The sequence below is a fragment of the Lemur catta genome, chromosome 19, assembly GCF_020740605.2.
Source record: "Lemur catta isolate mLemCat1 chromosome 19, mLemCat1.pri, whole genome shotgun sequence".
Lineage (NCBI taxonomy): Eukaryota > Metazoa > Chordata > Mammalia > Primates > Lemuridae > Lemur > Lemur catta.
Genome location: NC_059146.1, coordinates 19,861,304 through 19,884,434, shown reverse-complemented (window position 1 = coordinate 19,884,434; position 23,131 = coordinate 19,861,304).

Here is a 23,131-nt window from a genome sequence, read left to right as displayed (position 1 = left end):
CGCCGGTCTCCGTGCTCCCCTTCTCTTCCTCTCTCCTCTTTGTCTCTCTCATTCTCTCCGACCCTCTCTCGGTCTCTCTCTCCCACTTCTCCTTCACCCTTTTCCTCTCCCTTTTTTTGGACATCTCGCCTCACTTCCTCTCCCTCCTCCCCTCCCCTTCTCTCCATCTCCCTGGCCCCGGCTCCTTCTCCTCCTCTGCCTCTGTCTCTCTCCCTTTCTCTCCCTCGTTCTCCTTCCCTCCCTCTCTGTCTCTCCCCTCCCCTCCCCCTTCTCTCTCTCTCTCTCTTTCTCTCTCTCTCTCCTTCCCTCTCTCCCTCCCCCTCGCAGCTCGGAGCCAGGTCTGGAGCTGGGGGTGGGGTGGGGGTGGTTGGAGAAGGGGCCCAGGGCTGGGGTAGCGACCTGCCGAGGGGGAGGAGAGGCGGGAAGGGGGCGGAGAAGGGAAGGGGGAGGCAGGGCCCGGAGACTGGTCTGCGGTCCCAGCTCTCTTCCCCCTTTCCTCCTTTCCAACCTCCCAGACCCTCAGGCGGGGGCGAGAGTCAGGCCAAGGTGGGGAGGAAGGGGAAGGGAGGAGGCTGTCCCCCCCAACCTGGCCCGGAGCCCAGGCCCGGGTTCCCAGCATGCCCTGGGGCTGCCTGGGGCCTGAGGAGGGGGGTGAGGGGAGAGGGGAAGCTGAGAATCTTAAGATTCCCGGGACCTGAGCATCTCCCCAACCCCCAGCCAATTTCTACTAGGGGAAACTGAGGCGGAGAGCGAAGGGTCAGGACTTGTTCAAGGTCACTGGACAAAGCGTTGGTGGAAACGCGATCTCCCTGGGCTGGCTTCGGGGATGGGGTAGGCGCTGGACTTCCCCCAGGCCTAGGTCCCCCTCCCCCTCTCTGCGGACCCTGGGGAGCCCCCAAGGGTCAGAGAGCAGACCCAAACAGTCTGGCACCATGGCAACCAGCTGGCCCCGCCCCCTTAACCCCTGGAGGGCTGGACTCCAGCTGGGGCTAAAGAGGAGGTGGGGACTCCTGGGTTCTGGGGGAGGAGGGGTCTGGGGGTCCCCTGAACTCCAGGCTTTGAAGGGAGGTGGGGGCCTGAGCTTTTGGGTTCTAGCGGAGGAGGGGGTTGGTGCTCGCGCTCCTGGGGAGGTGGGGCTGGGTTTTGAACTCTGAGATTTTGAAATGGGTGGGGGCTCGAATGTGGACTCCCTGGTCTGAGAAAAGAAGAGGCTGGAAGCACAGACTCCTGGATCCTGGGGAAAAGGGAGCCAGGGGTTCGGATTTGGGAATTCGGGGTGCGGTGGACTCCCAGGTCAGAGGGAGGTGGGGGCTGGGGCCTGGAATCCCGGGTCGCCGAGGGAGCCTGGATACCGGGCCTCTCCTTCGCCAGACATCCCCTGCCCCCGCCGCTGACCCTGGCCTGTCTGGCAGCCCAGACAACCTCCCCCCTCCTCCTCAGCCCCCTCCCACTGGCACGGCTCACCCTTGACCCCTCAAAGCCCCACAGCCCCATCCCTGCCCCTCCCCCTTCCCTCCAGCCAGACGTTAACCCTTCCCATGCCCGAGGCACCTCCAAAACCAGACCGCCTTCCTCCACCTCCCCCGAGAGCTGCAGCATCTCGCCCCTAGCCTTCTCCACCCTCCAGTCATACCTGCCCCAGCCCCCATCTCTGTCCTCCCTCTAGAATCCAGGAGGTGTTCCCAGCCTTCTCCAGCTAATGGACCTCGGAATCCTGGTTCCCAGCCCCCTCCTTCAAGGATTCAGGAGCCTGGGCTCCCAGCCCCCTCTTCCTCCTCCAAGAACCCAGAAATCCGGGCCCCTGGCCTCCTCCTCCCTCGGGGACCCTGGAGTCCCGGCCCCAGGCCCCATCTCCCTCCCTTTCCGCAGACTCACGGCTCCCCGGCTCCCGCGTCGGAGGGAAGGGTCTCCTCGGCTGGCCCCAGGCCCGCGGCCGAGCCCCGCCGCCGCCGAGCCCTCTCCATCCTCTCCCCGCCTCCGCCGCCGGGCGGCCTCTCCCCTTCCTCCCGCCGGCCCCGCCATCCTCCTTCCCTTCTCCCCGGCTCCCTGCGGCCGGCGCCGCCTCCCCGGCTCTGAGGTCCCGGGCTCCCCCTCCCGGGACCCCGCGGGCGGGCGGCCGGCGGACCAGCCCCCTCCCCAGGGGGCCCCCGCCCCGGCCCCTCCCCACCGCCCAGCCCAGTCCGGCCTGGCTTCCCCCCCCTGCCCGGGAGCTGGCCCGGGTCCAGGGGAAAAAATTCCATCCAGCCCCGGGGAGGAGCAGCGGGGCGGCGGGGAGGGAGCGGGGAGGGGGAGGCCGGGCCAGGGGAGCATGACGCAGAGCGGAGGGAAGGGACAAAAGGGAGGCCAGGGAGGCGGCCGGGGCGGCCGGCGCTCCCACTTCTCCCTCCCTCCTCCCGCGGCCAGTGCCCGCTTCTCTCTCCGGCTTTCCTCAGTCCCCGCCGCCTCTCCTCCCTTTCCCTCGCTCTGCCTCCCTCCCTCTCCTTCCCTCCCTGCAGCTCCGTGCGTGCTCGCTTTCCCCCTCCACCGCCCCCCTGCTGCCTTTTTCTCTCCGCCAGAGTCATTCTCGGGTGGTTTTGCTCCTTCTCTCTGTCTTTCTGTCCTCCCTTCCGTCTCTGTAGCTGTCCTGCTTTTCTTTCTCTTTCCTGCCTCTGCGTCTCCAGTCTCCTTGCCGTGTGTGGGTCTTCTGTCTCTCATTTGATCCTTTCCCTTTTCTCTTTCTGTTTGTTTTTCCTCCCTCCCTGTCTCCGTGTCTCCATCCTTCCTCCCTCTGGCTTTCTCCTCCCCGCTCTCCTCTTTCTCCTTACACCCCCCGTCAGGGTCTGCCCTTGTCTCTCTCTCCCTTTCGTCCTCCCAGCCTCTCTCCCCTCCCTCCGCTTTGGTCTCTCCACACCCCCTCCCCACCCACTGGAGACTCAAAGGTGAATGAGACCCATATCTGCCCTTGCAGCTGGAGCTCACAGTCTGATGGGAGAGACAGACCCAGCTGCAGACAGTCCCGATCGAGGGGGATTGGGGTATGGCAGAGGGAGAGACCAGAGGCTGTGAGAGACCAGGGGTGAAGGAATCCTTGCGGCAGGAGACATCAGAGAGGACCCCCAGAGGAGCTGTGGTTCTGGCATGACCTCCAAGAACCAGGGGAAGTTAGATCTGAATTTTTGAGAGGTGTCAGTAAGGGTGTTCCAGGCAGAGGGCACAGCTGAAGCAAAGGCCCAAAGGCAGGGAGCCAAGGCCATGCTGGGAGGACCACAAAGCAGTCAAGTCCAGAGCCGTGAGCCCAGGAGCCCAGGAGCATAGGAGATGAGGCTGGGGTGAGTGGGCGGGGCCAGATTCTCAGGCAAGTTGAAGGCCGGGCTGGAAACTTAGTCTTCTGAGGGTGCCAGGGAGCCACGGAGGGTTGTGAGCAAGGGGGAGGGACAGAGTCAGATCTGAATGTCAGACCCCTCTGGGGCTGCAGGTGGACTGGAGGGAGAAAGACCTGAGGGGGCAGCTAGGACCATGGAGGTTGGTGCAGGGAATGTGAGGAGCTGGGATGCGGACCGCTGGGCTGTTGGGGGGTGAAGGGGAGGGATGAGGTGAGAAAGTTACAACTCCCTGGGATCTGGCCCAGGATTTGAGGGGACAGGAGCTTTTCCCAATGGAGAACCTGGAGGAAGAAGAGGAACAGGAGACAGAAGATACTGTGGGTAGCTTAGAACTTAGTGGACATTAGGGGCCAGGGGACATTTAGGGAAGATATTCAGGCAGTGGTGGGTTTATGGTCCTGGGGCTCCAACAGTGGAAAATAGGTCTCCTTCCCATGCTGTCCCCTGGCCACCCACTTCTCCTCTTGGGGGACAGCTTATGCTTACTAATTTCTTAATGTATCTGTCCAGAGGAAATCTATACATCTATGCACATATATGATACCACCTCCTCTTTTTGTCCCCTGATGAGATCATACTATTCTGCACCTTGCTTTTTTTTAACACAATAACCCCCAAATCATCCCATATCTATGCTTATAGAGGTACCTCATTCATTTTCACAGCTATATAGTATTCCATTGTATACATTTATTGTCTATAATTTATTCAGTCAACTGGGTGATTGGGAAGTTTATATATATATATATATATACTAATACACATATTCCAATTTACTAGTTAGGGGGTTTGTATGTATGTGTTTGGTTTTTTTTAGTGATTTCATTGGATGCTTTTAAGCTTCTGAACCCAGATATTTGATAAATATTTCTAGGTCTTTTAAAATTTATTGATTAGTAATTATTAGTAATAGGGATAGTAATAATGAAAACACACACCTTTTATTGAGTGACTACTTGGAGCCAGTCCTGGGACTGAGTATTTGTTATATATTATGTCATTTATCACACTGCAACCTTAGAAACTGTTATCATCCCAGTTGTAAGGACGAGGAAACAGTTTCCGTATAGTGAGTTGCCCACGCTCACGAAATGAGTGACAGAGTCAGTGATTGGAACCCTGGCCTCCCTGGTTCCTTCTTTGAGGGCGGGCTGCCTCTGGGAAAATGTGCTACTATGTGGGATTGACATTGGGCATGTTTAGACTTTTCATGCACACAATTTTGCATATGACTAAGAAAGACCCTTTTTCAGACCCTGCACTTTACCTTGGGATCTGGAATTACTGTCACTTCCATAATTCACTCCAGATGCCTTATAGACAGGTTGGGACAGTAACTGCATCATCATGCTGTCCCTTTGTCCTGGCCCTGATCTCCTTGTGTTGTGATTTTCTATGCCTGGATTTGTCTTTGGGAATTCATTGAGGGTATGGTCTAGGTCTGAGTCATCTCTCTGACCTCAGTATTACCCAACATAGGCTCAGAGGCAGGGGCTCAGGAAAATGTTTGCTGAACGAATGAATGGAGGGATAGGTGAATAACAAATGGCTTGGGTTAGGCTGGGACTTGCTTAAGCTTCTGGGATAAGAGACCATAATTCCCATTAGTTCCTGAACCGTAAAGCCTCCATTCCCATCAGCTAGTAAGTTATGGGGACCACTGTTTCCATCATTCTCTGATATGCAGGGCTCCAAATCTCTCAGCACCTAAGACTCAGCTACTGCAATTCCCACAAATCCCCTGGACTCAGGATCTACCATTCCCATCACACATTGGCACACAAGTACAGGCTGAGCATCCCCATCCAAAAATCCAGAATCTGAATTGCTCTGAAACCCAAAACTTTTTGAGTGCCAACATGATGCCACAAGTGAAAAATTCCACATCTGACCTCACCTGATGGGTTGCAGTCAAAACACAGTTAAAACTTTTTTTCATGCACAAAATCTTTAAAATTATTGTATAAAATTAAGTTTGGGCTATGTGCATAAGGTGTTTATAAAACATAAATGAATTTCATGTTCGGAGTTGGGTTCCATCCCCAAGATATCTCATTATGTATATGCAATATTCCAAAACCTGAAAACAAAAACCCTGAAACCTAAAACACTTCTCGTCCCAAGCATTTTGGATAAGGGATACTCAACCTGTACTACCATTCTTGTCAGTCTCTGCTACCTTATGTCCATAATTCTCATACCCCTTAGACACAGGGGCCACCGTTCTCCTCAACTCCAGAGACTGAAGTACCACCATTCTTATTGTGCCTTGGAACAGCACTCTTCCAATGCTGAAGCCAGACAGACTAGGTTTGAATCCTGGGCTCAGCCACTTTACTAGCTATGTCTCAGTTTTGTCATCAGTAAAATGGGTATGATAACAATAGTACCTATAGCAAAGGGTTGAGACATGAGGATGAAAGAAGTTACTATATATAAAGTGCTTAAAACAGTGCCTGGCACATAGTAAGCCACATAGAAGGATTATTTGATGTTATTTGTACCAATTAATTTAGAGCTAGCTCTTTATTCTAATTTCTTCATACACATGAACAGAATTTCATATTCACAGGGTAATGTGTACTTATGGAGATATTTTTTACTGCATTCTTTCTCATCCTTCTTTTTTCTTTCTGTGCTTACCTTTACTGACCCTTCCCTTCCTGCCCACTCCCCAGGTGCCTCTCCTCCCCAAATCATGAGTCATATCTATTGTGGGTTAAATTGTGCCCCCCCGAATATATATTCTAATACCTACTACCTGTGAATGTGACCTTATTTAGGGGTCTTTACAGATGTAATCAAGTTCAAGTGAGGTCATACTGGATTAGGGTAGGCCCTAAATCCAATGACTGGTAACCTTATAAGGAGAGAGAGATTTGAAGATACAGAGAGGACACATTGGGAAGAAGACCATGTGGTTAAGGAGGCAGAGAGTCACACGATGCATCTATAAGCCAACAAATACCAAGGATTGCTGCAACCACTAGAAGCTGGAACAGGAAGAAGTCTTCAGAGAAAGCAGAGCCTTGCTGGGACCTTTGTTTCCAACTTCTGGTCTCTACAACCATAAGAGAATAAATTTCTGTTCTTTTAAGCCACTCAGTTGGTGGTGCTTGGTAACAGCAGCCCTAGAAAACCAAGATAATATCCATGTTAATGCATACACAGTAATATGCACATATTTGAGGTGCATCAAAATTCAGCTTCAGCCTCAGTATTTGTTCAAGTTTTTCTATTTGACTTTGGTCTCACCTCAGTCTTTGGAAGGTTGAAATACTGAATGCCAACGTGAAGGTCATTTCTAACATCCCTGAACTTGTGTGGGCTCCATGAATACATACATGATTAATTGGGTTGCCGTTGTACCTAACCAGTGCCATAACACTAGTAATATGAACAAGTCATGTCGTTCCCATCTAACGTTAAGGTCTTAAGTATCACTTTCAAATTTAAGCATTCTAATGGAACTTGGAATGGAAATTGTGTGTGTGTGTTCAAGGTTAAAATTTTATCAGTTGAAGTATAAGCCTGTGTGTATATAATTATATAATTATAAGAGTAAGAGGCTGAAATAAATAATGACAGATTGTGCAAGCCTGTAGGCTGCAGGTGATTTCTTCAGGAAACTGACTTTGAAACAGAGATTAGAGCTCTAGAAATTAATTGGGAAGCTCCCAGGATTCACACTTGTAGGGGGGTAAAGGAAGCAGGATTAGGCGGCGGGAAAAGTTCAGCTACTATACAGTCGTAACAAAGGCCTCAGCCAGTCCTACAGGGAGTGCTGGAGCTGGATGGCTCTACAGAGGCGTCCTGAATTGGGGCTTTATACCACACGTTGACCTGTCAACAAAAACAATTTAGACAAATTAAATTTAACAGAGTTGATTGGAGCAAAGAATGGCTCATGAATAAGGCAACGCTCAGAGCCAGAAGAGCTTTGGAGACCTCTGACAGTGAGTAGCAAGCTTTTATAGCCTGAACACAGAAGCAAAGTCGAGAGGTCGTCTGATTGGCTACAGCTCATCATTTGGCTTATGTGGACGTAGTGTGATCAGTTGGATGCCTGTGATTGGCTGAAGCTTGGCTGTCTGTGATTGGCTAAAACCCAACCATTTGTTACAAAAAGTGTATTACAGTATATTAGACAGGAATTCAAAGTATAGCGACAAACTCAGGCTCACGCCTCCTGCTTGTTTTGTGTGAATACACCAGTCATTGTATGTGGACTGACCCAGGAAGGGGCTGTGATTTTGCGTGAGGCACCGCCCTTTCTCTGACTCAGCTGCAAGCTGTTAGCCGTCAACACTCCTAGCAGCTGGAGGAACCAGGGCTCGGTCTTGAGGGGTTAGTCTATCCACTACACCAGGCCTTTGACACCCAGAAACAATTATTGAGAACTCTTGCATAATTACACAACTCAGGAAATAAACTGAGTGTTGGTATAAAGATTAAGGATGCTTTAGTTAGATACCATTAGGAAGAATATTTTCTCCTTTTGGAACTGACAAGTGGTTGTAAAAATGTAATTAATAACATGAGGCAGAACAGCAAAGATTACATTAGATAGAAGTCCGGAGATCATCTTTGTAAGAGGCAACCTTCTTTGTAGAATTGTTTGGTATTCTAGCATTCATATCTATTAAAGAAAATCATCTTTAATAATTGTATTTGATTTTTTTAGTTATTTAATTCCATTTAGGCCATGCATCTTATAAGAAAAAGTGTTATCTGAAAGTTGCTCACATTTGTGAAGGTGAATTTTAAAAATATCTACAATTTTGCTTACTTAAATTTCTTGAAGTGGAAATAAAACCCTCTAAAACCATGTATAACAACTTCTATGATAAACCACCTTTGATCCAGTCATAGTAATGGATGCAAAGAGCATGAAAAAAAAAAAAAACAGAAAAGTGTTGGAAATGAGGTGCCCCAAACACATTTTATTCTCACTAATCAACTTCAAAACAACACATTTTATAAGAATACTTTTAAAAGATAAATTCTTTATAGTCTGAGTCCATTGAAGCTAAAACCTTAAATCAAAGCTGTCACATTGACTACACAATACTGTCAACCATTTTCAGAAGTAGAAGATGAAGAATTTTCAAAATTTGCCCAAGCTATGATTCTTAAAAGTTATTTCTAGAAAACATGTTTGAAAAATTATTCTGGACTATATTGAACTGTGCACAAAATTATCATATGTACTACTTCTATATTTTATACATAAAACATTTGGACATGAAGAAACAATAAGCTGTCTTTTTACTTGATTTATGATGAATTTAACTACATTTCTACTCCATTGCTGAGATATTTCTGGGTCTTACACATGGTTAACAACATAGTGAATATAATTTATGGAATGTATGTAGAATGGAAAAATCAGTCATCATTGATAATGGAAAGAAAACAGTAAAGGCTATGAGTGTATTAGAAATTGCAAGCATATTATTATGCAAGCATCTTAGCAACGGATAAAAAGAGCAGAGTTTTCTCATGTTTGGCAATCATGGGCCAGGCTATGTGGACCAACTCTTTTGCTGAGAACAACTATTAATAAAGGTGCTATATAAAATATTATTATAAAAACAATATTTACAAAATCAGGAAAGTGGCTATATGTAGACGTATGCATCAGGATCCTAATAGGAAACTGATGGCACATCCAGGAGCTTAATTAAACATAGACAAATGAAGGGACTAATGAGAGAGATGTAAGCAAAATTAAGAGGTCCAAGAAGGGATGCTGAAGCATCCAAGGACAAGCAACGGTGGGAAGGTGTTACCATCCTAGATGTGATGGGGCAAGAGAGAAAGGATGGTGCTTGAGGCCAGTGAGAGCTGTAGCCTTTGAGGATGGGTTACCTCATAGGATCTGTGGCCTTGGAGGAACACAGCCACTGCCAGAACTGTGGGGAGGAGGGAATAAAAACCTTGACTTCTTTCCTCCCACACTCCAACCTCCTGCCTCCGTTGGCTAATCCCAGAGGGCAAGAGGAATCAGATGACACAGTCCTGAGAGGTCAGCCTCTCAGTGCACAGGGGTGAGCAGAGATGACTGAATCATGGATCTGGAGAGGCATGGGTCATCCCTCTTGCCACTTAGCACCCATTATTTTCCTTTGTTTGGATGAACAAGCTCACATCCTTAACACAGAGAAGCCTCAAGTCCCAGTGGCTCTCCTATCATTGCAAAGTGATGCTATTCCAGTCATACTCCCAATGGAAACCTAAATTATAATAGCAGCCACCAAAAGTACTCTTCACATAAGATATCAGGGTTTAATTGATGTAGGAATGAACTAATTAGTTAACAGAAAACATAACAGCTACAGTCCATGCTTCTATAGCCAGTCATAAGCCAAAATTGATAATCATTTTATGTCCCTCTTACCTTCTTCTGTACTTTGATTGGCTGAGATTTTTTCCCTGGCAGGATGACTCAGGTCACTAGTGTTTCCTCTTTATTACATTACTGCAGTTTCCCATAGGCTATTATTCTGGATATGTGGGTATGAAGAGATTCCCCAGTGAATATTCTGGGTTCCACTTCTAATCCTCCTTGATCCCATTGTATAGCAACAACCCCATTTCCTTTTAATAATTGGATCAATCACTCTAGCTTAGTAAAAAGACTCCCTTTTCTGCATGTTTGTCTAGCATCATGACTTACCCAAAATGGGCAAGCCACAGTCTCTGTTTCCACATTAGTGGAACCATAACTATGTCCTTTGGTGGAAGTGTTTCTCCTTTAGACACTAGGACTCCCAAACCCACCTGCTCTAAGGTTGCAAGTTTAGGAAGCAAAAACTGCGTAAGTGTGTGATTAGGTGGAATAAGCAAGAGGGGTTACTTCTACCTCCGCTTTTTGGTTTTCACATTGTGTATTGTGGCTCTGGGAGAAGTGGTGCCATATATTGAGGGCTGGTTTAAGGCAAATACTGTTCTGTAAGACCTCACCCAACCTCACCAAGTGTTTGCCTCCATAACTGAGCCTTCAGTAGGTCATTCCAACAATACATCAAGTCACCTGCTTCTAGGTGATGAGGCCCATATTTCATTTCCTTGGCCTTAAAATTATTTTCTTGTGCAGTATATGGGACCTGGAGGGGTTGTGTTTTTAGCTGGCATAGCGACAAAGATAAAGGATTCTATTAAGGTAGCTAGAGATGCTTTCTGATATTTCTAACATGTGTCTTTACTTGGGAATGCACGGCCTGAGCTTATCTTTTTCTTTTTGTTTGGTCTCCAAGTCAGACAGAGGTAGCCTGTCTGTCACTCAGTCTTGGTAATGACCTTTATCACCAAGGTGACCAAGTCACTTAATCTCCTGATGCTTTGCCTTCCACCTGCACTCTCTCTTATTCTACCACTGGTAATAATTTGAGTAATCATAACACAACAAAAATAACTACAGAGCTTAAAAGCAAGACAGATATAAAATAATAGAGAAAACAGTAATATATTAGAGATGTGCAAAGGGAATAAAGCGTTCTAATGTCCTATCTTATATTGGAGATGCTTAAATAAATTGATTAGCTTTAGACTTTATTAAGTGTGCATATTGTAATTTTTAAAACATAACTAATATGCTCAGAAATAGAGTATAAACCCTCCAAACTGTCAGAAGAGAAATGAAGTAGGAAGGATAAAAATTACTCCAGCAGTCCAAACATAGGCCAGAAAGAAGGAAAAAAAGAGTAATTGAACAGGCAGAACACAAAGAAGGCATACGAATAGTAGTTTAAATCAAAATATTTTAGTAATTGCATTAAATGTAGTATAAGGGTTCAGTTCAAATCAGCTTGCTAGACTGGATCAAAAAATAAAAAATCCAACTGTATGCTGTTTACAAGAGACATCTAAAACATAAGGGTCCATAAATATCAAAGGAAAAAATTGGAAAAGGATATATAATGCAGCAAATACTAACCAAAAGAAAGCTGATCAGCTATATTAATATCAGCTAAAATAGGCTTTATTTAGGCAGAGAGTTTAGGTAAAACACTTTGCCAGAAATAAAACGATCATATCACAAAGATAAAAGTTTCATCAGAATATTAAAAGACCTAATTAGTAAACACTAAGTAATACAGCCTAAAAATATATAAAGCAAAAGTTGACAGAACTACAAAATAAAGCACAAATTCACGATTATAGTGGGAGATATTTTTAAACATATCTCTTTCATTTATATGTAAATTAAGCAGATGAGAAAAATCAGTGAAGATATAGAAAATCTAAACAACAAGATCAACAAATTGACTTAAGCAAAAGACAACACTAGACTCACAACTGCAAGAATGGATGTATTATTCAAGCACTCATAATAAGATTATTGAATTCTTAAAGGTTTGAAAATTAAGAAATCACATCTAAACAGTCCATAAGCAGTCAATTGGGAATTAGAAAATATTTAGAGGGATATTGCTATGGTTTGGATATTTCACCCCTCCAAACCTCATGTTGAAATTTGAGAGATGTTTGGGTCCTGGCAGTGGATCCCTCACGAATGGGTTAGTACCATCCTGTCCTTACAGTAATGAGTGACTTCTCACTCTATTGTTCCTGCCAGAGTTGGTTGTTTAAAAAGAGCCTGGCATCTACCCCTTCTCCTTCTGGCTTTCCCTTTTGCCATGTGATCACTACACACCGGCTCCCTTTCGCCTTCCACCATGAGTGGAAGCAGCCTGCGTCTCTCGCTGGAAGAAGATGCCAGCTCCAGGCTTCTTGTACAGCATGCAGGATCGTGAGCCAAATAAACCTCTTTTCTTCATCAATTACCCAGCCTCAGGCATTTCTTCATAGCAACACTAAATGGACTAACATAGCTATCAATAGCTCAAAGTACATATTAATTGAGGAGAAATAAGCCAAATTAAATTAGGTCTCTTTTTCTCAAGAGATAAGAAATAAAACTAAAGAAAGTAAAAAGACAGCAATAATAAAATAAGTAGAAAATAATGGAATTTTAAAAACTCATAAAATAGACTCAACAAAGCCCTAACTTGTTCTGTGACAGAGTAATAAAATTGGTAAACCTCTGGTGAGTCTAATGAAAAAGAGAAGGCACAGTTAGCCAATGTCAGCAATAAACTAAAGGACATAACCAGAGATGCTGCTGACACTAGAAAGATAATAATATTTTGAACAATTGTATATAAATACCTTTGAAATTAAGATTAAGTGGTTAAACATCCAGGAATATGTAATTTAGTGCAATAGACTTAAAAAGAAGTAGAAAACCTGAATAGTTCTATAACTATTCAGAAGAATCAGTGGTAAAAATCATCCCACAAAGAAAACTTTAGGTCTAGATGGCTTTATCAACAAATTGCACCAAAACTTAAGGAAGAAATGACTCCATTCCTAATCAAAATCTTGCTGATTTTCTGAGGATAATATAAATTTTATATCAAAATGCAATGACAATATGAAAATCCAAATGAGCCCCAATTGTATATATTAATAAGGTCTTCAACCTTCTTAGAGGGAAATGCCAAATTAATATCACAGTGAGATACCGTCATATACTCATCAGATTGCTAAAATGAAAACTACCAAGGGTTGGCAAGGATGTGAGGCAAAGGAAACTCTCAAATTGTACACTCTTAGAAGCATAAATTCATGTAATCTCTTTGGAAAATAATTTAACTTTACTTAGTAAAGTGAAATACATGTGTGTGTAAGTATATATATATATATATATATATATATATATATACACGTATATATATATATACACACACACGCATACACATATCTTCATATATCTTCTATTTTAGATATTATATTGTATAATGCAATGTGACACATTAGAAAGATCTGCATAACTTACAGAACCAATGTTTTCCAAATAATCAATGCATAAGGTTGCAAAAGCATACATGGGTGAAAGATCCATTGAAAGTGCAAGATAGACCATGGGATTTTGTATCAGAGTATAATCGCTTCATCATATGGTTTCAAATTCCAGGTTACAAGAATGTGTGCAATTATCAAAAAACGCTGTAAAATACTCTCTCTTTCTTTTGTTTTCTTTTTCTTTTCTTTCCCTTCCTTCCTTCCTTCCTTCCTTCCTTCCTTCCTTCCTTCCTTCCTTCCTTCCTTCTTTCTTTCTTTCTTTCTTTCTTTCTTTCTTTGACAAGGTCTTGCTCTGTTGCCCAAGCTAGAGTGCAGTGGCACCATTATAGCTCACTGCAACCTTGAACTCCTGGGCTCAAGTGATCCTCCTGCCTCACCCTCCCAAGTAGCTGGGACTACATGCAGTGGCCACCATGCCCTGGCTAATTTGTTCTTTTTTCTGTACAGACGTGGTCTTGCTCTTACTTAGGCTGGTCTTGAACTCCTGGCCTCAAGCAATCCTCCCACCTGGGCCTCCCAAAGTGCTAGGATTACAGGCATGGGCCACTGTGCCTGGCCTATTCTTTCCCTTTGCAACTGTATATTTGTGTGGGGCTGAATTTTCCTTATATACTTCAAACGAAACAATATATCACAACAAATTGAATGGAGCACAGATATGTGAATTCAGCTATCTTCCATGAAGCCAGACATTAATGAGATTTGCAAAAGTGTAAAACAATGCCATTCTTTTCATTGATTTTTTTCAAAAATGTAGGTGTTGTTTGTTAAACATTATTTGTGTAAACATGAACTTGTTTTTAAACATTCCTTGAAATAAATAATACATAAATATTCTCAGATTTTCTCAGTTTTAATATCTAGTAAGACAAATATTAATAGATATAACTTGCATAAAAAAAGCTTTTTAGGGCACTCAATATTTTTTTTTATGGTGTAAAGGGGTCCTAAGACCAAAAAGTTTGAGAACCATTGCCCTAGAGAGATTTGTGCACAGTTATACCAGATGTGTGTGCAAGAATGTCCACGGCAGCATTGTTTATCATAGCTCCTATCTGGAAGCAATTCAATTGTTTACTTACAGTCATATGGATAAATGAATTGTGGTATGTCCATGTAATGGAATACTATGCAGCAATGAAAAGAAATGAACTACAACTACACAAATGCATGGAATACTCTCATCAACACAATATTACAAAAAGTTTGCAAGGTACAGATGAATATGTAGAATCTTGTTCCATACATATAAACATGTAATCTTAAAAAATAGCTAAAAGAAAACTATGTAAGTAATACCACTAAAAAGAAAAGTAAAGGTAAGATTATTAAAAAGTTAGAATGTTGCTGACTTCTGGAGGGAGGCAGGGGTTATTTCTGAGGAAGCCACATGAAGAGGATTCGGAAATATTGTGCATGTGTCATTTTCTATGACTACTTTAAAATTATTCATATGTGTGTGAATAAATTTGTTGTATGCATGTTTAAGTTACACTTCACAAAAATATAAGAGAGGTCCACAATCTTAACATCTACTTCTGAAGCCACTCAGAAAGCAGCTTCCCAAGCAGTAAACAAAGATTTAGTTTGTGGTACTTCTTTAATGAAATTGCATCATCACCTTTGACCAAATCTTCCCCAAGAGGAAGTAATCCTTTCATTTAGTCAGTTTCTATTAGTAAGGAAGGAAAACTTAATAACTTGGTTACAACATCACTATCACTAGGTCCCTTTGCTGGCAAAGTAAGCATCAACTTAGTATCAGAACTCTGCAGTATAGTGAACAGAGAAAAAAGTAACAGCTACAAGTGCTAAGAAATCATTGTTCCCATACTCTAATGTAAAATGCTAAAATTTGACTACATGACACTTTTAATTCTTTATATTAAGCTAGTTTTAGTGTTGACAAAAGTTGCAAAAGCGGTAAGGAGAATTTATGCACACACATCATCCAACTTCCTCCATTGTTGCTATCTTCTCAGAACAGTGACCAAAACCAGGAAATTCACATTGGTGCAATACTACTAACTTGTCTATATGTTTTTTAATAATAAATTATTGGGAACATTTTTATATAATTAGTGGTCATTTGGATTTTCTTTTTGTGAAGCCTACTGCGATGATCCGAATGTGTGTATCCCCCCAAAATTCATATGTTGAAATCTAATCACCAATGTGATGATATTAGGAGATGGAGCCCCTCATGAATGGGATTAGTGTCTGTATGAAAAAGGGCCCAGAGAGCTGCTTTGCCCCTTCCAGCATGTGAGAACACAGCCAGAAGTCCCCCTTTCTGTGAAGCAGGAAGGAGGCCCTCACCACACACTGACTCTGCCAGTGTCTTGATCTTAGACATTTCAGCCTCTAGAACTGTGAGAAATAAATTTCTGTTGTTTATAAGTGGTATTTTGCTTGTTTATGGTATCTTCTTGTAGCAGCCTGAATAAACTAAAATACCAATTCAGATCATTAGCAAATTTTTCTATTGGATCGTCTAATTTTTTTCAAATTACATTTATAGTTTTCTTATAATCTTCATCTAATGAGAATTATTTTCAAAATATTTATGCATTTATTTTAAATGACAATGATAAACCCGTACATGTTAACTGAATATATTTTATGGAGAAAAAACCCTATATTTTCAAAAACAAAAAAATCCATGTAAAGACTGACATTGTTTTATATTTTTGCAAATGTCTTCCATGTCTGGCTTAAGAGAAAATAACTGATTATACATACCTGCTTCTTTGTTCAATTTGTTGTGATTTTTTTTTAATTTGCCCTGTATTCTGTGGTGTTGGCAAACCAAAGTTATTCAGCCATTATCAGACTAATGGACATTCACTTTATTTCCAGTTTCATGTTTTGTTTTCACCACCATGAATAATGCAATGATTAACATCCTTGTATGTTTACTCTTATGTATTACCACTTTTGTTTCAGTGCAATAGATTCCCAGGAGGCGGATTGTTGAGATAAAGTGAATGTGCAGGGGTCTTGCTAATGGATTTGGCCAGATTGCTGCCACCTTTTTCCTCACATCTATGCCAGCTAAGGGTGTTCAAATTCCTTATAATTTTGCCAGTTTATAGAGGTAACGTGACATTTTATTTTTACTCAAATGTGCACGTTTCGAACTGCTTGTTAATTTGAACAGTTGTTTCATACTTAGCCATTTGGACTTGTTTTTCTACGAATTTTCTAATCACATTCTTTGCCCATTTTCTATTGGATTGTCTTTTTTTTTTAATCAATTTCTAAGATTCTTGTTAGAATATAGATCTTGACTTTATTTATTTATGTATTTATCTATTCTTTTCTTTAGAGATGGGGTCTCCCCTTTATTTTCCAGGCTGGAATGCAGTGGCATGGTCATAGCTCACTGCAGCCTCCCAATGCTGGAGTGTATTTTTGTATAAGGTGTGAGATAAGGGCTGGGCATGGTGGCTCACACCTGTAATCCCAGCACTCTGGGAGGCTGAGATGGGAGGATCACTTGAGGCCAGCAGTTCCAGACCAGCCTGAGCAAGAGTGAGACCCCATTGCTACAGAAAATAGAAAAAATTAGCCAGACCTGGTGGTGCGTGCCTGTAGTCCCGGCTACTTGAGAGGCTGAGGCAGGAGGATCGCTTGTGCTCAAGAGTTCGAGGTTGCTGTGAGCTAGGCTGATGCCATGGCACTCTAGCCCAAGCGACAGAGCAAGAGTCTGTCTAAAAAAAAAAAATGGTGTGAGATAAGATAGAAATCCAATTTTATTTTTTATCCAGATGGGTCAGGTTTGCCAAGCCCATTTAAGTTTAAACTAGCTAAAGTGAAATGAAATTGAAAATTCAGGTCTTCAGTCACACTAGCCATATTTAGGTGCTCAATAGCCTCTGTATTGGACAGCACAGGCAGAGAACATGTCCATCATTGTGGAAAGTACTATTAGACACACTATAGAAGATTTGTCATACAGTTAAGAATCATTATATATATATAGCAAATCGTAAAAATCACGCACACACAGCAAAAATGAGAGGAAGGAATTCTCTGACAATGGGCTAGAGATAAAAATAAAAATCACTATTTCAGAATATCTAGAAAATAATTGCAGTTTTTTTTTTTTTTGAGACAGTATGTCACTCTGTTGCCCAGGCTAGAGTGCCGTGGTGTCAGCCTAGCTCACAGCAACCTCAGACTCCTGGGCTCAAGCAATCCTCCTGCCTCAGCCTCCCGAGTAGCTGGGACTACAGGCATGAGCCACCATGCCCGGCTAATTTTTTTTTGATATATATTTTTAGCTGTCCATATAATTTCCCTCCATTTTTTAGCAAGAGCCTCGCTCTTGCTCAGGCTGGTCTCGAACTCCCGAGATTATAATGATCCGCCCGCCTTGGCCTCCCAGAGTGCTAGGATTACAGGCGTGAGCCACCGCGCCCGGCCAATAATTACAGTTGACCCTTGAACAACATGGGTTTGAACTGTGCAGGTCCACTTACACACAGATTTTCTTCCACCTCTGCCACCCCTGAGACAACAAGACCAACCCCTTCTCTTCCACCACCTCAGCTTATTCGACATGAAGATGATGAGGATGAAGAATTTTATGATGATCCACTTGCACTTAACCAATAGTAAATATATTTTCTCTTCCTTATGATTTTCTAAATAACACTTTCTTTTCTCTAGCTTACTTCATTGTATGAAAACAATATATAGTACATATTACATACAAAATAAATGTTAATCAACTATGTTATCCGTAAGGCTTTGGTCAACAGTAGGCTATTAGTAGGTAAGTTTTGGGGGAATCAAAAGTTCTATCTATGCAGATTTTCAACTAGTAGAGGGTTAGTGCCTCTACGCCTGCATTGTTCAAGGGTAAACTATATATCAAACCCAGGAGGATACAGCTATCTCAACTACTAAAGAAATATACAAGTCATTGGTGATAATGGTGAAACTTTGAGGTCTTCCCATTAATGCCAGGAACTGGCAGATCCTGCTATTATCACAGTTATCATTGCTCTTGAAGTGCTAGGAAAAGTAGCTAGATGGAAATTTGAAATAAGGTATAAATATGGAAAATGAAAAGACAAGATTGTCATTTTTTGTAAATAATATGATCGTCTCCCTAGAAAACCAGAGAGAATTTACAGTAAAACCTTAATAATCAAGTTTTTTGATTTGGCAAGATATAAGATAACTATACTAATTAGGATCTTCTAAAGAATCAACAAGTAGAATTAGATCCCTATCTTACACCATACACAAAGCCAGTCCAGATGTATTTTACCTGATTTTGAGGTGATTTGAAAATGAACAAAAGTTTTTTTAATTATAATATTCAACAGGTTAGTTTTCAATGTAAGAAAGTCGTTGATTTTTATAAATTAATTGTGCAACCCAATTCAAATTCAAATGTGGGTGAGTTTGCCCTCCTCCGGGGACATTTGGCAAGGTCTGAGGACATTTTTGTTTGTTACAACTTGGTAGGGGAGGGAACGCTACTGGTGTCTAGTGAGTAGAGACCAGAGATGCTGCTGAACATCCTGCACTGCACGGGACATCTCCCCTCTCCTCCCACAACCGAGGATTTTCCAGTTCCAAACATCAGTAGTGCTTACTTGAAAAACTCTGGTGTAACCTGACACATTAACGAGTTATTGTATTGTTTCTAATCATTTTTCCAGTTAGTTTTGGATTTTCCAGGTATACAATCATACCTGGAAATTGCAAATAATAAGGATATAGCCTTTCCAGTGTTAATGCTTTTTACTTGGTTCTGATTTGTAATTGCATTTGGCTAGCACTCTCAGAACAATGTTTGCATTGAGCAGCTGAACTACATTTCTCTGTTTGAGTTTTCCATCCTTGTGTGAGCTGTGGTAGGAGGTCCTGCTTCCCACCACTAAGGACCTAAAAACTAGATACTTGCTTTCCCAGAAACCTAGTAGCTAGCATGTAGTTATCTAACTAAACTTATACTGAGACTTTATAAAGACATAAAGAAGGTCTCAGTGCTCACTTTGATGGCCTTGGGCACTGAAGTAGGCTGTCCCCAGGCAAACTTGGCAGTGGTTCTCCTTTCATTGTTTCCTAGGGTTCTGACCCACTTTCTAAACTTGGTGCTTTAGCTTTCTCATCCAATCTGTCAGCTGCCCAAGGTCCTATAAATGAATTCCCCCTTTTTGGCTTAAGTTAACCCAAATTGGTTTCCTTTGCAACCAAGAATCCCACAGTTAGAATGTTAAATAATCTTTGTGATAGTGGGTGCTGTTGTCTTTTTCCTGACTTTGTTGGATGTATTAATAGTTTCTCATTTGCATTCATTCACCAGTTTGTTCATGAAACACATATTTGAATCCATGAGTTCACTCCTTTACCTCCAGATCCAATTCAATATCACATGGCTCATTTTAGTTTTCTGCCTTCCCCTGTCTGAGAATGAAAAACCTATTTCCCATTATTCATAATATAGCTATGTATTTGATCAATCCCCTTGTGTCCCCCATCTCAGCCCCTGCACCCCTGCAGCATAGTTGTGCTCCTCATCCTGCTAGGCCCTGCTTCCCTTACTGGGATGCCCACCCCCCACTCAGGGACTCCCTCACCACCCTGTTCAAGCTCTGACACCCATGCAGGGCCATCCCTGTGTGCACACACATGCACATGCTCTCTCTGCACAGGTTCTGACACTCCTCTCTGACATTCCTTGGTAGATGGATGCCCCATTCCATACCATTTCTCCGTACAGATATTCATCTTGCTCTGTCACACCTGATGGATTTAGGGCTCTATTGATCAGAAAAGAAAGAGAAGGGGTGAAAAGAGGCAAGGAGGAAGGACAAGGAAGAAAAGGGAGAAGAAGAAGAAGAAGGGGGAGGGAAGAAAGGAGTAGGAGATGGGGAACAGGAGAGTTCTGGGTATATTTTGAATGTAGACCTGGAGGATTTCTGACTGGATACAGCATATAAGAGAAAGAAGGAAAACAAGAATGACTCCAAGATCTTCAGCCTGAGCAGCTGGAAAATGGGGTTAGCATTTACTGAGATGGCTAAGCCAGGGGAAGAGTCTGGAGCTCAGAGGAGAGGACTAGGATGAAGATGTGTATTTGGGAATTGTCAATATATGGTAATTATTTAAAGCGTTTGGACTGGGTGAGATTGCTTAGGGGATGAGAAGTGGTCCAAGGACTGAGTTGGGGGAGCGGTGGGCAATGTAATGTTTTACACAGAAGCATTTAACTTGCTTTTAGTTTCATGTGACTAGACAGACAGGTGAGTAAATACAATCCTAGATTAAGGAAATAATCTTATATAAGGGGATTTTTGTTGGGAACGGTACCTGAATTTTAGCACATGCCCTTTCAGCCTCTAACAAACCAATGTCCTAGTCTCCTTTGATCTATCTATTTACAGTTTATTTTAATAGATTTTCTAACATTCAGTCATATCAGTATCTTTAAGTAATATCCATTTGGCCATGGTATTTTTTTAAAAAAATTACTGGGGGCTTTTATTACTAGTTATCTAACTGGAATTTTCCCATCAATATTCATAGATTGGTCTGTAGTTTTTTCCCTTTTTGTATTATCATGTTAGGTTTTTATGTTATGTGATACCAATTCTGTACAAATAATCGTGAAGCTTTTTATTTTTCTCTATAGGTTTACATTTAATCAGGATCATCTGTGATATTTTGAAATAATATAATTCTGTCAGTTGATATCAAAGTTACCAACCTATTTAATATGTCCATCTCTTCTTGAGAATATTTTTGTAATGTACATGTTGCTGAAAAATCATCAATTTATCCCAAATTTTCTAGTTATTAGGAAGAAACTGAATGAAGAATTCTCTAAATAATTTGGTTCCCCCAGAGAACCTCCCCTCTCATCATTTTCATCCTCTGGTATTTTCCTCTTCGTCCTGTGTGATCGTCATGAACCTGGACCCCATACCACTGCTTTTTGCTTTCTGTGTGTCCAGTATTGCACTTTATGCCTCTAATTCGATCTTATTGTTTCATTGTCATCATTTTCTCCTTAGTCATTTCTGCTAGATTTTCTAATTTCATTTTTATTCTGCTGCCTTATCATTGTTTGTATCTGTTTTTTTTTTTTTTGAGACAGAGTCTTGCTCTGTTGCCCTGGGCTAGAATGAGTGCGGTGGCATCAGCCTAGCTCACAGCAACCTCAAACTCTTGGGCTTAAGTGATCCTACTGCCTCAGCCTCCCGAGTAGCTGGGACTACAGGCATGCGCCACCATGCCCGGCTAATTTTTTCTATATATATTTTTAGTTAGCCAGATAATTTCTTTCTATTTTTAGTAGAGACGAGGTCTCGCTCTTGCTCAGGCTGGTCTCGAACTCCTGACTTCAAGCGATCCACCCACCTCGGCCTCCCAGAGTGCTAGGATTACAGGCGTGAGCCACCACGCTCGGCCTATTGCTTGTATCTTATAAGAAAGTTTTAATTTCCTTGTAAGTGGGGAGCTGCTAGTCTACTATCTTTGTTTCATATAGTTAATTAAAATACTTATTTCGATTACTTTTTCATGCTATGTTATTTGTCTACTATATTATTTGTCAAAAATTGTACTGGCACAGGGACCTGGAGCATTGGGCGTCTAAACTGGGGTGGGCGGGGGAGGGGGGGGTCTGTCTTCTTGGTCTCTCCATGATTTATCTCTGGACATGTGAATCTTGTCCAGCAGGGGGCATGCTTGGACTTTGCTTGGCTTGTTGCCTCCACCTGAGCAAGGTCCACTGTTGAGAAATTAAGTTACCAGGTAAATCTATGGATAGAAAGATTTTTTGTTTGATGGCTCAGTACATCGATTTTCCCAGGAGTTACAAAATCAAGTCCCTATGAGACAAAGGCAGGCATGGAAAATGAGTGTAGCAGGCTGGATAAACAAACACATATAATGACAAATGGCACCTGAGCTTTGGCCTCAGTGCTGGGGACACCATGGCACTTGGTGGGTGATGCAGCAAAATAAAGCCAGGCAGCTCCTGCTTGGCCCTGGCTGGCTGCTGTCACGTGGACACGCCGGACAGTCCACGATTTCAGGAGTATTAGGCATTGAGATTACTGGAAGATATCTCCAAATTTCTAACTGTAACCAATGAATTACAAATTAAAAAAAACTGTGTGTAAACTAAATACAACTATGAACTTGAATTTTTTTTTGGTGGGTGGCACTATATTTACTGTACTTATATAGTATGGACTTCCAGATATACTGAATGGTGAAATTTTAAACACTTTCCTCCTAAGGTCAAGAAAAAGACAAGAATGTCTATTTTTACCACTTCTATTTAACATAATAAAATTACTAGAGGGTGCAGTGAAGCAAGAAGAATAAAAAGCACAGTGGAAAGGAAGAAGTAAAACATTGCTTTTTTCAATGACAAGATAGTGTCCATAGAAAATCAAAAATATCCTCTAAGCAAACTGTTGGAATTAGTATGAGAGTTTAGCAGAGTAACTGCATCCAAAGTCAACATATAGAAATCTTTTCTATATCTATAGTAGCAACAATCTGAAAGTTAAAATTAAAAATATGATATCTTTTAAAATAGCATCCCAAATCACAGTATTCCTGAAAGTAAAACTAACAAAATAGTTTCAAGACCTCCACACTGAAAACTAGAAAATATTGTTGAGAGAAATTAAAGAAGCCTGAAATAACAGAGGTATAGACTGTGCTCATGAGTTAGAACACCTGATTTTTAAGGAAGTCAATTCTTCCCCAAATGAGGACTGGGTTGCTGAGGACTCAGGGCTATTCCCTCCCAGGCCCATCTCAGTTTGACAGGGGAAGGAGGAAAGTTTGCTCTCAGCCAAATGGACCAGGTGTTCTTCATTTCTGTTAGTGTTTTTGATTTCTAGAATTTCCTTTTGAAT